We start from the raw sequence: 17,780 nt of genomic DNA, 5'->3' as shown, positions 1-17,780 counted from the left end.
ATGGAGAGGCTGATTTGACAGATTGCAAACAATGGACATTTCTCAAGAGCAGTGTGGTCAATCAAAAGCAAAGTCAAAGTGCAGAAGAGCATTACTTTTCTTTGCATATCACAGTGGTGTTTTGATCACAGTGTAAAGCAGTAGCTGATTAAATGCATGCCAAAAGATTCCATGCTGGAACCTTAGGTGAGATATGTGATCCTTTACACAGAGCAGTCAGATGGGGGCTGATCTGATGGGGGTACACAACAAATACACAGCAGAGGTCCTTGAATAATGAATGCATTGAAGTTGTGAATGATCCCCTCGGTCAGTCTGAAATAGTTACAGAAGTTGGGAGAAGTGCCTAGGCAGCACAGGCAGCAGCACCCTGGCTGGTTTTCCCCATGATGAATTGGTGGGTTATTTTTAGTCCGGGTCCAGAGAGGGGTCAGGTTGGCACCTCAGACGGGCCCAGGGAGGGAGAATCAGCTGGGCTGGGTCTGTGAAGTAGGTCCTCCATGACAGCAGATGGAGAACTGCAGATCTAGAGCCACCCTCCCTGGGCTCAGTTAATCGCTCCAGTGGAGTCAGCCGGCTGGGCTTCCAATCACTCTCATCTGGCTCCCCGTCTCGACGGGTCTCGGAAGTGAAATCAAAACTTGGTCTTCCAGATGGAGGGACAGACAATGTACAATATGTCCTGCTGCACCCCATGCAACAGATTTATGACAGCCATAAAATGAGACAGCAAAATGTTTAGGGGCCTGTAAATAGTCCGGCTGGAGAGGTTTTTGGAGGCTTGAAGTTGATCGTTTTTTCCTTACTTGTTTCTTATGCTTTTTTAACCTACATTATATTCACTGTAAGGTAATACACTGTGATTGTGGCATTCCACTTATCTGTATCCTGAAAAGAAGAATTATGACCAGGAACTATAGGATTGTTTCGATAACGAGATACATATAATAAAGGTCAACATACATTTAATGATGAGATCTACCAAGCTAAGAAATTGCAACATCAAGTGTAACAGCAATAATTAATGTTGTCGACAGAACATGCTGCTTCACTTCCAAAGAATATGAGAACAGTGGCACTTCATATTATGAATTCCAGTGAGCCCTCTAGCTGCCAGTTTCTGTCACTAGCAGTTCAAGGGCACAACACACATATTCCACACCTAGCCCCATGGGCTGGAGGTCTGTCAGATATTGTGTGTGTGTGTGTGTGTGTGTGTGTGTGTGTGTGTGTGTGTGTGTGTGTGTGTGTGTGTGTGTGTGTGTGTGTGTGTGTGTGTGTGTGTGTGTGTGTGTGTGTGTGTGTGTGTGTGTGTGAGAGAGAGTGTGTGCATGGGAGGCTCTCCTGACAGTGGGCCTACTTTTAATGAGGCACACCTGGCCCTCATTCATAATGGAAGTCAGATTTCATATTAATTTGGTGACACTCTCTGTCCAGGGTGATGTTTAACAGCTGTAAAAACCCAGTAACCACTACATAATGTATCATCATTCACATGTTTGAACCAGAGGATGAGATCTCCATTGTTGAACCTCTCTCTCTCTGCATCCAACACAATCAGAGGGAGACAACAACACATCCTGACACAATTAGATCATATCTGATTCAAAGACTTACAGGGCAATTTGATTTGACAATAGTTGCAGAAACAGCACTGCAGCTAAGACAGCATGTACAGCGCATAATGCAGGCTGCTACTTCCTTCAGTAAGGTATGTTATACAAAGGTCTAATTCCAAGGCTTCTGTCAATAACAGGAGGAAAACTTGAACGTCATTATTGAAACCGTTGTGCATTGCAGCAGGTAATCAATCAATGAATTGGTCTATTCTTCTCAGGCCTGTCATTCAAGTTGTTGTTAGAATACTTGTGTTTGTGGTGCTTCGTGTTTCAAAAAGAGATGGATTATATGGGAACAGGCATGATTATTCAGGTGGGATGACTCATCCAGATTGAGTATGTGGATGTACTGCTTGTTCCTAACCAGGCACAGCCTTGGACATTACAGTACCTCTGCTATTCCACTAAAATAGCACACATTTATCTGATTGCAATCCCTAATTTTCTCGAACATGAAATTGGCCTTGGTACAAATGCCCAGCAAACACGCACACCTTTAGCCAACGTATCAAAATGCGTCGGGAATATGTAGTATGGAGAGCGTTTACACATTGGGAAGAAGTTGCCGAGATGTCAGAATGTTGATGCCTAGCCAGCTTATAAACAATGTAGAACTATAACTCTTAGAATGTAGGAATTCTGAATACATCTGCAAGACGTCTTGCCAATTAGCAAGCGATGCCTACCTGGCTTCTTCCCTATGTATCAGGTATACATCGTGCCGACTTTGGGCAGAGGTTTGTCTCCTGTCGGTGGGAGCCTCTTGTCTGACCAGGTTGGGACAGATTCAAGATAAGGGTGGTACTTTTTGGCCTGATTCAGCCTGATTGATGATCGCCCTCACTCAACAGATCGAGACAAATGAATCCCTTGAGCTATCACAGAAGACAAGTGAAAAATAGACTCTGACACCATGAGAGAAAGTAAAAGGTGGGAAAAGATCATTCATCAAAATAAATGTATGATTTGTTTTGGGATATACATTAGGTAACTGTATATTTAACAATCCCTATGAAGCATTTGAATATTGTAATGATGTGCGCTGAGAGTCGAGAAGCAAGTTCAGGGAGTGAGTGATTTAATCAATAAACGAAACATAATACACAACACGAACAACGCACAGACATGAAACTGAAACAGAAACAATGACACCTAGGGAAGGAACCAAAGGGAGTGACAAATATAGGGCAGGTAATCAAGGAGGTGATTCAGGTGAGTCCAGGTGAGTGTCATTAATGCGATGATGTGCGTAACGATGGTGACAGGTGTGCGCCATAATGAGCAGACTGGTGACCTAAAGGCCGGAGAGGGAGCACACGTGACAAATATGAACATGATAAACGAGTAATTGATAAGTTCCACAAATCCCACCTTATTGCAGTTTCTCTTCGATAGGTCACAAAAAAGAAGAGAAAAGTAATTTCCTCCATTCGACTCAGCTACATGCTGTTGTTAATGCGGCATTTTGGAAAATGATCAATGTTGTGCAAGAGACAGCTGCTGAAGTGCTCTGAATGAAAGCTGCCATGGGTCATGTGCGGTCATAGCTATCTTATACAAGAACAAGGTTTGTTTTAGTTATTTATTTTTATTTCACCTTTATTTAACCAGTTAGGCTAGTTGAGAACAAGTTCTCATTTGCAACTGCGACCTGGCCAAGATAAAGCATAGCAATTCGACACATACAACAACACATGGAGTTACACATGGAATAAACAAAACATACAGTCAATAATACAGTAGAAAAATAAGTCTATATACAATGTGAGCAAATGAGGTGAGATAAGGGAGGTAAAGGCAAAAAAAGGCCATGGTGGCGAGGTAAATACAATATAGCAAGTAAAACACTGGAATGGTAGATTTGCAGTGGAAGAATGTGCAAAGTAGAAATAGAAATAATGGGGTGCAAAGGAGCAAAATAAATAAATAAATCCAGTAGGGGAAGCGGTAGTTGTTTGGGCTAAATTATAGATGGGCTATGTACAGGTGCAGTAATCCGTGAGCTGCTCTGACAGCTGGTGCTTAAAGCTAGTGAGGGAGATAAGTGTTTCCAGCTTCAGAGATTTTTGCAGTTCGTTCCAGTCATTGGCAGCAGAGAACTGGAAGGTAATACGACCAAAGGAGGAATTGGCTTTGGGGGTGACCAGTGAGATATACCTGCTGGAGCGCGTGCTACGAGTGGGTGCTGCTATGGTGACCAGTGAGCTGAGATAAGGCGGGGCTTTACCTAGCAGAGACTTGTAGATAACCTGTAGCCAGTGGGTTTGGCGACGAGTATGAAGCGAGGACCAACCAACGAGAGCGTACAGGTCGCAATGGTGGGTAGTGTGTGGGGCTTTGGTGACAAAACGGATGGCACTGTGATAGACTGCATCCAGTTTGTTGAGTAGAGTGTTGGAGGCTATTTTATAGATGACATCACCGAAGTCGAGGATCGGTAGGATGGTCAGTTTTACGAGGGTATGTTTGGCAGCATGAGTGAAGGATGCTTTGTTGCGATATAGGAAGCCGATTCTAGATTTAATTTTGGATTGGAGATGCTTAAAACTTCTTGTCAATAGGGGGGCGCTGTTTTCACTTTGGAAAAAATCGTGCCCAATTTTACTATTGGATAGAAAACACTCTCAAGTTTCTAAAACTGTTTGACTTATATCTGTGAGTAAAACAGAACTCATTTTGCAGCAAACTTCCATATAGGAAGTGAAAAATCTGAAAACGAGGCTCTGTTTCAGGGCCTGCCTGTTCAATTGCCTTATATTTATCGATATGCATGCACTTCATACGCCTTCCACTAGATGTCAACAGGCAGTGGAAGGTGGAATGGGGTGTCTAGCTTGATCTGAGGCCGAACAAGAGCTTTTGGAGTGACAGGTCAGCCATTTTGTCAGTTTTCCAAGGCGCGCGAAGGAGCTCCACATTGTCTTCTGAAAAGCGGTCGGTATACACGGCGAATATCTCCGGCTCTGATTTTATTTGATACATTTGATAATAACATCATAAAGTAGGTTTTTTCAACCGAGTTTTATCAGTTTATTCAACGTTTATTGGGACTTTTGGAGTTTTCCGTTCTTTGCGCCAAGAGAGGATGGGAATGTTAGTAACCTTGGCTAGCATTGTGGCGCGAATTCGACAGAAGAAATGGACATTCTAAAACCAATCAACGATTTATTCTGGACCAAGGACTCCTTGTACAACATTCTGATGGAAGCTCAGCAAAAGTAAGAAAAAATGTATGATGTTATTTCGTATTTCTGTGTAAAATATTGACTCCTATTCTCCGCCGTGTTGGTGAGTGCTGTCTCACAATAACGCTGTATGTTGTGGTAAAGTTATTTTTAAAAATCTAACACAGCGGTTGCATTAAGAACCAGTGTATCTTTCATTTGCCATACAACAAGTATTTTTATGTAAAGTTTATGATGAGTTCTTTGGTCAGATTAGGTGAGTGTCCAAAATATCTCCGGACATTCTGGGAAAATGTTGCTCCATATTCACAATGTATAACCACGATTGCAGCGCTAAATATGCACATTTTCGAACAAAACATAAGTGTATTGTATAACCTGATGTTATAAGACTGTCATCTGATGAAGTTGTCCAAAGGTTAGTGATTAATTTTATATCTTTTGCTGGTTTTTGCGAAAGCTACCTTTGCGGTGAATAAATGCGTTTGTGTGTTTGGCTATTGTGGTAAGCTAATATAATTCTACATTGTGTTTTCGCTGTAAAACACTTAAAAAATCGGAAATATTGGCTGGATTCACAAGATGTTTATCTTTCATTTGCTGTACACCATGTATTTTTCATAAATGTTTTATGATGAGTATTTAGGTATTTCACGTTGCTCTCTGTAATTATTCTGGCTGCTTCGGTGCTATTTGTGATGGTAGCTGCAATGTAAAACTATGATTTATACCTCAAATATGCAAATTTTTCGAACAAAACATAAATGTATTGTATAACATGTTATAAGACTGTCATCTGATGAAGTTGTTTCTTGGTTAGTGACTAATTATATCTCTATTTTGTCGGTTTTGTGAAAGCTACCTATGCGGTGGAAACATGGTGAAAATATGCGGTTGTGTGTTTGGCTATTGTGGTTGGCTAATAGAAATACATATTGTGTTTTCGCTGTAAAACATTTTAAAAATCGGAAATGATGGCTGGATTCACAAGATGTTTATCTTTCATTTGCTGTATTGGACTTGTGATTTCATGAAAATTATATTATATGATATCCCTGTCCCGTTAGGCTAGGCTATGCTAGTCAGCTTTTTTGATGAGGAGGATCCCTGATCCGGGATGGATATTAAGTAAAGGTTAATTTGAGTCTGGAAGGAGAGTTTACAGTCTAACCAGACACCTAGGTATTTGTAGTTGTCCACGTATTCTAAGTCAGAGCCGTCCAGAGTAGTGATGCTGGACGGGCGAGCAGGTGCGAGCAGTGATTGGTTGAATAGCATGCATTTAGTTTTACTTGCGTTTAAGAGCAGTTGGAGGCTACGGAAGGAGAGTTGTATGGCATTGAAGCTCGTCTGGAGGTTAGTTAACACAGTATCCAAAGAGGGGCCAGAAGTATACGTAGAGGTGTATCAGAGAATCACCAGCAGCAAGAGCAACATCATTGATGTATACAAAGAGAGTCGGCCCGAGGATTGAACCCTGTGGCACCCCCATAGAGACTGCCAGAGGTCCGGACATAAGGCCCTCCGATTTGACACACTGAACTCTATTAGAGAAGTAGTTGGTAAACCAGGCGAGGCAATCCTTTGAGAAATCAAGGCTGTCGAGTCTGCCAATAAGAATGTGGTGATTGACAGTCGAAAGCCTTGGCCAGGTCGATGAATACGGCTGCGCAGTAAAGTCTCTTATCGATGGCGGTTATGATGTCGTTTAGGACCTTGAGCGTGGCTGAGGTGCACCCATGACCAGCTCTGAAACCAGATTGCATAGCGGAGAAGGTACGGTGGGATTCGAAATGGTCATGTAATGTTAGTGTGTAATGTTTGAGCTGTGGTGCAGACAAATGAAAAGAGGAGTAGTCAGCTTTTCCTACAAGGAAAGAAGCTTTGATGAGCTGAATCAATGTTTGTTGATGCTCTTTTCAGATATCTACTATTGCTAGAAATTATTGGAATATAAATCATAGTGGCTTTGAAACCATGTCTGTATTACATTTGTTTGTCAATTTCTTCAACAGATGATCAGGTCTATATAATTATCAAACATATATTAGTAATGGAAAGGAAACACCGACTCTTTGTTTTAAGTATTAAAATTCTCCCTTAGTAATACAATTGTAGGCAGAAGTTGCTCTCCCCAGGTTCTGCAAGGTGTCTAAGACATCCTGAAATGTATATAGCCTCCCCTGTTCCCCTTGTGTGACTTTCCCTGGAAACAACATTTTAATGAATCTAACCTCCCGTTGACAGCAGAAACCATCTTGTCAGCAATTAAAAGCTCAGAAGTGGGTTTGACCAAAACTTGACCTTTCATCACAAGAATAGGGTCATAACAAGGTGAATGAGTCCAAGCATCTTCTGACAGGTGACTGTTTTCATCAGGCCTGCGGCAGCCTTGTGTTCTCAGGAAACCAGTCGTATTCTCAGAAGCTCAGACAGCCACAGTGGGGCCCAGACATGAGCGTAAGTGGTATCTGCCTTCTGATAGTGTCTGCAGGTGCACATAACTCATAACTAAAAAAAAACAACACATACACAGAAAAGGAGGCCTTTAAAGTTTATCATAACCCAATTCATTAACCCTTTGAAAGGTATGAGGCCTTAGTTTAACCCCTTCACATTCTAAATAAATTGTACTTAACATTGTGCTCCATCATTTTACACAATACCCTTTTGCTCTGATAAAACCAGTAAATAAAATTCTAAAGATTGTTGAGATATTTGGTGAAAAAATCTCAGGGATGCTCAAGGCCTCTGTTGGAAGTGTTTTATACAGTAAGACCCAAGCTGGTATTTAATCAAAAGTAGGCCTACACAGGGAGAATCATGGACTGTGGAAATGTAACATTGTTCCTGTGAGGGGAACATGCATTATTCCATTAAATGTCAATATCAGATCATTGTTAAATTAAGAGATTAGCATTTTCTGGCACAGGAATGATGTGACATTTCCCAATGTCGATAATATTGCAGTGTAGGTTTGATTTCTACAGATTGATAGAACCTTCTCCACCTCATCAGAGAAACTAATACCATATCATGCTGTACCTGGAATCCTGCACCATAAACTTGAATTTATCGCATGTATGGATCCTGGGTATAAATACTTCAATGACAGTATGATAATATAATTTACATCCTATGGAAAAATCAATAAACCATCTGTGATTAATGCGATCTGGGTAATTTAGTAATTACCAAAGGCTATTATGAAATTGACAGTGATGTGCTATTCAGGCAATCCCTTTAAACAATTGGTTTGTTTATAAAAACCTGCATCCTTTAAAAATCCCTCCCAAGACATTTCTCAACATGCCCGCCAGACTAATACACCTATTCACAACCAGAGGAGAGGGGAAGTATCTTTCAAAGTGATTGTCCTGTGCGGCTAAGAGACATCAGAGCCAGCACATATATTGGGTTTTATCTTACCATGTTGAATGGATCTAACTCAGCAGCTTGAAGCAGAAAATCAATGATCCTTTAACTGTTACTCAATCTCATACCTCAATTAACACACCGTATACAGAGGGGGAGTTTGTCATGTGATGCATCTGATTAATGTTGACATAAAGAACAAGGCAGAGCATAGGAAAGTCTAACTTCAAATGCTGGTGTCAAATATGTCTCGGGATCTATTGTATTTGAATTTGATTCAGTATTATATTCAACTCTTCACCAAGCTCAATGTTGCTTTATGTACTCTATGCATGAACTAAGTCATTTTACATCTCAAGGGTATAAACACCAGGATAGTGCTGGGTCTGTCTATTTGAGCTTACAAGTCTTGTTACAGTCATCACAAATCACTGAGCCTAGTAATTACTATGTGTATTCTCATACCTGCTGTTAAATATATTGTTTTTGAGCAACATGAGATGCCTTGGACTGTTGCCATTGATTTGCAATAATCAATTGATTATACACCCACATATTACAGCACAAACAAGGTCCCATTGTGAGTCCATAAGGGAAAAGTGATTAGAGACAGGTTTCCATCTTTGTTATGCTCTATTCCCTTGAGGTTCTCACAATGAGTAATGATTGTACCACACTGTCTCTAATATTTCCATTTCCTGGTCTCTTTGTCACAAGCATGTCTGTGTCATACTATCTATTTCTTTGATTAGTCATTCTCTGTTCTATTCTCCAGCTCAAAAATGTTTCTTTCTCAAATCACTTTTTATTTCTGTTCAGATGCCTTTGTTTGCCTGTCTCAAAACACAAAGCTCTATTATTTAAGAGATTTTTTTTTTAAATAAATCCCAACCACCATCAATGGGCTTGGAACTTGGTAGGTTTGTTTAGTCTTTAAATATCTGCATACATTTTAAACAGAAAATGTTCAGCAAGTGTGAAGTGAATATGAGATTATATAATTTCATTGTGATATAACATCTTGGTTCAGAGTAAATGTTTTGATCATATTAGTATTGTTTCAAATCCATTCTCCTAATTGCAACCGTATTGATAAACAGGAGAGCTCCTGGTCCCTAATAGTGCATGCAGGCTGCTGTTATTTTTGTATGGCAGGTGTTCAGCCATTTGCTGAGGTAAGCGTTACCTTGAGACTTTATAAATAATAACATCAAGTGGAACCAACAAGCCAAGGAGGCAATTCAAGATCTCACCAGAGCCCTCAGAAATGATGCCAAAACGTGTTTGGTGTCAGCACTTGGTAGGTAAATAGATCAAATAAATACTAGCCATACTGTACACTCTACAGTCACAACATGAGACATGAGTGATAGGGAGTGACCATGGTGACTGTAAAACAGTCCAAATTATAGGTTCCAAAAATGCAACATGATACTATATGTGTTCTAAAATACATGTCATAAAATGGTTAGTACTGCACATACATTTTGATTGATTAAAATGTGTTTCAGCCTTGCATTAATTGAAAATATCCATGCAACATTTTTAAGTAAGACCATAGAGACACTGGTTTGATCACAAATCTGGCATCATTGATACAAGTTTCAAACAGTCACGCATAAGATTATTGAACCTACAAGCTATTGACATCTGAGTGTATATTTCAAGGGCATACTGTGGTTCTCTTAAATTGTTTCCTATCTTTAGTGTAATTCATAGCTTTGTGAAATCCAAGCCTCACTCTTAACACAGGACTCCATTCAACATCTTAAGATGTCGAAAGGATTTATTTCCTTTCAAGGATTGGTAGTAGCTGTTGGAGTTGGCCTGCTTGGCTCCCCTACATTGTTGAGCGTACAGTAATCCTTATGGCCTGTGGTCCCAATTACAAATGTGTCTCTCGGCAGTCATTCCAGCTAGCCAAGGAATGTAATCCCTTCCCAAATTGTGTTCTGATGTGATAATAATGGCCGAAAAATCTCAAATTTGGAAGGGTCTATTGAGTCCTGTTTTTGAAATTGTTCTTTAAGTAGCGTATTGAGAGAGAAGCAACGAACCTTGCCTCCACATAGGATCACACAAGACTAACTCATGAGTTTGTCTATTTGCCCTATGCACTCTGTTACAGAGGCAACATCACACATCCACTTCCTATTATATTAATACTCTTCTTCTACACCTGGAAACACTGCCAAAAAACTCCAACACTACAATAACAAATCAACAATCTTGTTCAGATTTGATCACTGTTATCAAGACCTATAGTAGAAGAAATAAAAACTTTTATCCACTCTCAGAATCTCTAATCTAATTTGGCTGGTATTTGATTTCCTTTGCAGCTGGTCCACATTTGTCATCCTGTAATATTTATCATTCCTGAGCATTTATCATTTTGAGCATTTGTCATTCCAGAACATATATCATTTCAGAGCATTTGTCATTCCAGAGCATTGCTTGTCATCTCCCTGGTCCCTTTCACAATGTTCATTTGTCTATTTGACTCACAAGACAGCACTGCTGTATGTGGGCTCCTCTCCAAATGTGGATGTAACACTGCTGCTCCTGCAGATATATTCACAAACACCCTACAGTATGGACAGTTATTGTGTGTTACTTCATCATGTGACTATCAGAGAGAAATAGCTGTCCTTAGAGACAGATCTGTGTGGGGCGTGGCCCTGTGAAAAATAAACAAAATTATTGTTAAGGGAGAGAAGCAGATTTGACCTTTAGAGACATGTCTATAGAATCCCAGATACATAATTTGAACTAAACCAAATTAGATCTAGAAATGAAATGACAAATTGCAACAAGGTGCTTCAATTCCCATTTCTCATAATTTATGGTGACTGCATGGATGAGGGTAAAGCAATGAATGAATGTAACAGTGTTTGGCTCTAATAAAATGAAAATCCAGCTGTATAATATGTGGATAGAGTTGCCAACACACCCTGAACAGTATGTGAGTGGGGGTTAAGTTGTATGATAAGGAATAATGAGGTAGAGGCTTTTTTTCTGTTGTTCATTTAGTATATTGTATATTATGTATTTATAAATATCCAGAAAATGTGGACAACTTTTCTGCTTTTTTCGCAGTTGAAAGTGTTGTTGACTCCCATGGGTTATGCATTTTTGATGAGCGCTTTGGGTTACAGTCCCAGTCTATGGTTTTAAAAGCACGAGGAACAAAAGGGTTTGAGTGCAAATTGCCTTTGTTTTTCTAATTTAGATGTGGGCTTTGCTGACTACTTGCAGAATACACATGGTAATGGTGAAAGGAACTATAAGTTCAACAAATCCTTCTCACTACATGGTAACTTAGGACTCTGAACTATTCTCTTGCACCCAGTGGTGTAGTGGTGCCTGGAGAAGTGGGTATACTCCAATTTTGCCCAAATCTTTTGAAACCGCCCGGCCGGAGAAGGATAGGCACCCCGTGTGAAAAATTCTATGACAAACAGTGACAACAATGACACTGAATGACCTAAAATTATAAATCACATATTGGTCTTTCACAGGCCAACCCAAGTTGTACTGTGCAAATAGGCTACTAGTAGGCCTGCTATTAAAATTGATATATTAGACTGTAAACTGAGTCAGACATTCACAGATTTCACCAAACATTTTTTAAAGTTTTTTTGCTCTCAAAGTCACACTTTTTTAAAATAGAAAAAACACAAAACTGGATGTTCTAAGTCCACAACAATGCTTAAACCACATCAAGAGACCACTTTTGAGGTCTGGGAAAAATCTAAGAAATGTAATTCAAATATGCAAGCGCCTAACACTGTTGTTTTGTTAGTGGTGTTTCTGTAGCCTACATGAGATGGAGTTCGCAAAACAAATGGCCACTGAATTAATGAAAATAATGCTGATGTCATTCTGCCAGGTAGGCATAGACTACTTTGTAGCTAGTTAACATTTAATAGAGAAGGTTTTTGGGAAACCCTTTCCATCTACCAGAAGACGGTTAACCCTATCATCAGCATCGCTATATTTTTCTTGTTCCTTATTTTGAAACCTGGAAGTTTTACTTAAATGTGTTTTAGCAAAGCATCCAAAAATTGCTCAGGTTTGGTTAAAATAAACAACTTGTCACGTTCCTGACCTTATTTCCTTTATTTTGTCTTTGTTTAGTATGGTCAGGGCGTGAGTTGGGGTGGGCATTCTATGTTATGTGTTTCTATGTTGGGTTCATTTTTCAATTAGCCTGATATGGTTCTCAATCAGGGGCAGGTGTTTTACGTTTCCTCTGATTGAGAACCATATTAAGGTAGGCTGTTCTCACTGTTTGTTTGTGGGTGATTGTTCCTGTGTCAGTGTTTGTACCACACGGGACTGTTTCGTTTCGTTCGTTCGTTTCGTTCGTTCGTTTCGTTTCGTTCGTTTGTTCGTTCGTTCGTGTGTTCCGTCCTGTTCGTGTGTTCATGTGTTTTGTTCTCAAGTTCAGGTCTGTTCACGTCGTTTGTTATTTTGTAGTTTGTTCAAGTGTTTTTCATCTTCGTTTAAATAAACGTGATTATGTCTTTAAACTACGCTGCATATTGGTCCGATCCTTGCTCCTCTTCAGATGAGGAGAAAGACGAGCGTTACACAACTGCTCCACTTTGAATAGATAGACAATTTAATTTACAAGACTGGCAACAAAGTAGCCTATAGCCAAAACCCCACCATAGAAATGTGGATGCAATTATTTTATAAAGTCTTCCTCATATGTGCTCTCCTGTTCTATTGGTTTTCAAATCAACTTTCTTTCACTGTCTAGAAGCCAAATGCATTATCCTAGTCATATTAACAACCAGTGATAATTGTTGCATCTTTAGATCTCCTCTTTCAAAATGTTTAACGGATATTTCCTTCTTTGTCCTTGAAACCACTCACATGTGCGGTGCACATTTTAGAATAGTGTTTTCCCGCAAATTGCATTTTGGAACATTTGTGCATAGGCCTACATCCATGTGCACATTGCTGCACTCAAAATATGAAGAAATAATGGTTTAGCAACATTTTAAGCTAAACATTCTGATCTATCCATCAGCCTTATTAACTGATTCAGCATATACAGTGGGGAGAACAAGTATTTGATACACTGACGATTTTGCAGGTTTTCCTACTTACAAAGCATGTAGAGGTCTGTCATTTTTATCATAGGTACACTTCAACTGTGAGAGACGGAATCTAAAACAAAAATCCAGAAAATCACATTGTATGATTTTTAAGTAATTAATTTGCATTTTATTGCATGACATAAGTATTTGATCACCTACCAACCAGGAACTAAAAACAGTCCACCAGCTCCACGTCAACGCCACCTATGCTCACCGCAACGTGATTCCCCCCGCCTCCTAAAATTCACAATGATATCCTTTTGTTTTCTTTGTATTCACTTCAATGTTGTTTTCACTGCACCAGACTATTAGACATTGCACTTCATATCTATCTATATCTATCTCGTCATTGTTAGTGATGAGCCCTACGAAGTTGTTAGTCTCACAATATATTTTGAGGAATCCCATTTCTGTTGTTTTTTAGTGCTGTGAGAATGCAAACCAACTACCTACAATGGCCTATCAAAACCTTTTCTGGATGAAAAATGTACTTTATTATTGTCAATGACTTGGCACACAACCATTGATACGCAATGCGATGTGTGCAATGCACATTGGCCTAGTACACGATCACAGCAAAATGTATTTAGTGGGCTGAGCTGCAGAAAAGAAACTCAGCAGATCTTCCGACTCTCTCTCCCCACTCAGCTATGTAGGTGTGCAGGTGGTAAAGTCCTTGGCAGCCGAGACTATGACACAGTGACGGTAGAGAGACACACCAATGAAATGTGTGTCAGTCATGCTGGTGTCGGCAGTAGAGTAGAGAGTAGAGAGAGACACGCGGCTGCTGCCCAACATGCTGGTGCTCTATGGTTGATTCGGGGATATGTTTTCTTGGTCTTGGATACACAGAGTGATAGCCTTACAGAACCTTCCCTTTGGTTCTTCCCTTCCCTTCTTCTTTCTGGGACACATGTTCAGGTTTAGAGATTGGCCCTGGCAGCTCTTTGATCTCTATGTGAATAGACAAATCATTCACCTTCTGTTCTCTCCCAATCTCAGGGGCTCCTCAACAGTACCATCATCATCCAAACTCTGTTCTGTCCCGATCTCAGGGCCTCCTCCTCAGTACGATCATCATCCAAACTCTGTTCTGTCCCGATCTCAGGGCCTCCTCCACAGTACGATCATCATCCAAACTCTGTTCTCTCCAGATCTCAGGGCCTCCTCCACAGTACGATCATCATCCAAACTCTGTTCTGTCCCGATCTCAGGGCCTCCTCCTCAGTACGATCATCATCCAAACTCTGTTCTCTCCAGATCTCAGGGCCTCCTCCACAGTACGATCATCATCCAAACTCTGTTCTGTCCCGATCTCAGGGCCTCCTCCTCAGTACGATCATCATCCAAACTCTGTTCTCTCCAGATCTCAGGGCCTCCTCCCCAATACGATCATCATCCAAACTCTGTTCTGTCCCGATCTCAGGGGCTCCTCCACAGTACGATCATCATCCAAACTCTGTTCTCTCCAGATCTCAGGGCCTCCTCCTCAGTACGATCATCATCCAAACTCTGTTCTCTCCAGATCTCAGGGGATCCTCCACAGTACGATCATCATCCAAACTCTTTTCTGTCCCGATCTCAGGGCCTCCTCCCCAATACGATCATCATCCAAACTCTGTTCTCTCCAGATCTCAGGGCCTCCTCCACAGTACGATCATCATCCAAACTCTGTTCTCTCCAGATCTCAGGGGCTCCTCCACAGTACGATCATCATCCAAACTCTGTTCTCTCCAGATCTCAGGGCCTCCTCCACAGTACGATCATCATCCAAACTCTGTTCTGTCCCGATCTCAGGGGCTCCTCCACAGTACGATCATCATCCAAACTCTGTTCTGTCCCGATCTCAGGGCCTCCTCCTCAGTACGATCATCATCCAAACTCTGTTCTGTCCCGATCTCAGGGCCTCCTCCACAGTACGATCATCATCCAAACTCTTTCTTTCTTCTTCTGCGTTTGGACTGTGTTGTTCCGGAACCTATTTTGCCGGATCAAGTACCTTTTGTGGTATGAAATATAATTGTTACTTTTTGCAATGTAAAAAATTATAATAAATGCCATCAAAGTTCATTCGAGTTGCCTCTTCATTAATTCTCCTGCCCCCCGTAACTCTCACAGAACTAGAATGATATTTACTTTCTATGATCTCTCTCTGCTCTGATACACATGAGCCTGTAACTCTCATTTCTCCAGCTTTGCACTTCATCATTTATTTCCTTATAGAGCCGAGCGAACGGTTTTGCAGAACGCCTGATAAATTGAAATAAATTTGCCAACGTTATAGAGTTACTGCTGTCTATTCAGAAATACATTTTATAATTCAGAATAGCCTACTACACAATGAGAAAGCCTAACATTTTGCCACAGAGGATACATAGCTGTGGAGTGTAGCCCAATATCAAGGAATAGCCTACATTCGGCGGAAAATCTGTCAGTGACAAACAGAATGTAGACAAAACTGGCTTTTCGCAATATTTCAAATAGTCTACAATCAAGGGAAAACACAGGTTGGAAAGCAAATGGCTCCTGCTGAAAAGAGAAGACTCTAATCTGTCAGCTGTAGGTTAACAAAATATTTGATCAATTTCCAAATATTGTTCCACAAAATAAAACAAGAGAGAGAGAGAGGCTTTTGGCACAAGTGCATATGCCATCACCAACAAGTAAGCTGCGCATCATAAGGTGAGTCAGTGAAACTGGAAGGTATTTTTAGGACTATAATTTGCTCCTCATATTGTAGCATGCAATATATCTCCACACACCTAGGCCTAGGATATTGATGGATTCAAGACAAGGTCATTTTCATTGATCTCAGATTTTCAGTTTGTCAGTATCAAAGTATCCTGTCATTTCGATCATTTGTGCGGTATTATGGTGCTTTCAAGACAACTAGGAACTCGGAAAACAAAGGTTGAATCATGACGTCAGTGATCTTGTGAAAGTCAGAGCTCTAGAAAAGAGGCCAGAGTTCACCACTTGGAATTCCGAGTTGGATGACCATTCTCAGCACCAAGTTCCCAGTTGTTTTGAACACGGCATTAAAAAAGATTATGCCAAAGTCTCCAGTCATGTAAAATTATGTACAAATGCATAAAATGCTTTTATAAATGGCCAAACATTTACCGGACCCAAGGCCACAAAAATGTTTTCCCACGTGTGCAACTTCTGTAAGTGCCTGTACTCTACTTCTCTATTCTACACAAATACGATGATATGCAATGTGATGATATGCATGCAATCTTCTATTATAAAGGTGATTTTCTTTCTCATGCGTTCCAGTACTTCAGAGCTCCCCAGGTCACCCCCTCTCGCACTCACTTTTTGTTCCAGCACCTCCCGATTTACAAATGAAGCACTGATAATTATACTATTCAGCCCAAGGGCACAACGGTCACTTTGACCGCAAAAGGCATGGATTTTTTAGGGGGCATTACGGCCACACAAGGGGGATGCCACTGGGAAATTCAAGACTGATGAAGTGTGTGGAGCCTGCACAAGAAACAAATCAGAGCTCATGCCTTCATTAAATAGTACCCACAAAACACCAGTCTCAACGTGAACAGTGAAGAGGTAACTTCAGGATGCTGGCTTTCTAGGTAGAGTTCCTCTGTCCAGTGTCTGTGTTCTTTTGCCCATCTTAATATTTTATTTTTATTGGCCTGTCTGAGGCAACTCTGCATAGAAGGCAGCATCCCTGTGTCACCTCCACTGTTCATGTTGAGACTGGTGTTTTGCGGGTACTATTTAATGAAGCTGCCAGTTCAGGACTTGTGAGGCGTCTGTTTCTCAAACTAGACACTCTAATGTACTTGTCCTCCTGCTCAGTTGTGGACCGGCACCTCCCACTCCTCTTTATATTCTGGTTAGAGCCAGTTTGCGTTCTTCTGTGAAGGGAGCAGTACTCAGCGTTGTACGAGATCTTCAGTTTCTTGGCAATTTCTCGCATGGAATAGCCTTCATTAAACAGAACAAGAATAGACTGACGAGTTTCAGAAGAAAGTCCTTTGTTTCTGGCCATTTTGAGCCTGTAATCGAACCCACAAATGCTGATGCTCCAGATACACAACTAGTCTAAAGAAGGCCAGTTTTCTTGCTTCGATAATCAGGACAACAGTTTTCAGCTGTGCTAACATAATTGCAAAAGGGTTTTCTAATGATCAATTAGCCTTTTAAAATGATAAACTTGGATTAGCTAACACAACGTGCCTTTGGAACACAGGAGTGACGGTTGCTGACAATGGGCCTCTGTACGCCTATGTAGATATTCCAGAAAAAATCTGCTGTTTCCAGCTACAATAGTCATTTACAACATTAACAAAGTCTACACTCTATTTCTGAACTATTTTATTTTATTTTAATGGACAAAAAAATATGCTTTTCTTTCAAAAACAAGGACATTTCTAAGTGACCCCAAACTTTTGAACGGTAGTGTACATGTAGGTAGGGGTAAGGCGACTATGCATAGATAATAAACAGAGAGTAGCAGCAGCAGC

This window comes from Salvelinus namaycush, chromosome 2 (assembly GCF_016432855.1).
Source record: "Salvelinus namaycush isolate Seneca chromosome 2, SaNama_1.0, whole genome shotgun sequence".
Classification (NCBI taxonomy): domain Eukaryota; kingdom Metazoa; phylum Chordata; class Actinopteri; order Salmoniformes; family Salmonidae; genus Salvelinus; species Salvelinus namaycush.
This window is presented reverse-complemented; position numbering follows the sequence as displayed.